Source organism: Sinocyclocheilus grahami, unplaced genomic scaffold (genome assembly GCF_001515645.1).
Source record: "Sinocyclocheilus grahami isolate Dianchi unplaced genomic scaffold, SAMN03320097.WGS_v1.1 scaffold17093.1, whole genome shotgun sequence".
Lineage (NCBI taxonomy): Eukaryota > Metazoa > Chordata > Actinopteri > Cypriniformes > Cyprinidae > Sinocyclocheilus > Sinocyclocheilus grahami.
Genome location: NW_015516438.1, coordinates 4,439 through 4,642, shown reverse-complemented (window position 1 = coordinate 4,642; position 204 = coordinate 4,439).

Sequence of the window (204 nt, the reverse complement as noted above, 5' to 3'; positions counted from 1 at the left end):
CAGCAGAGCAGGAAGAGGATGGAAGGTAAAGGCCAGACCACTGCACGACTACTTCCTCGTGCTAAATAGTGCATTGAGGCATAGTTGTGTATGTAGCTGTGCTCGAACAAGCGCTGTGGTTTGAATTTACACCTTTATTGAAGTAATACTTTTAGAAATAAATTATTGTGAAATATAAATGTAACTCAAAGCAATTATTTTGTA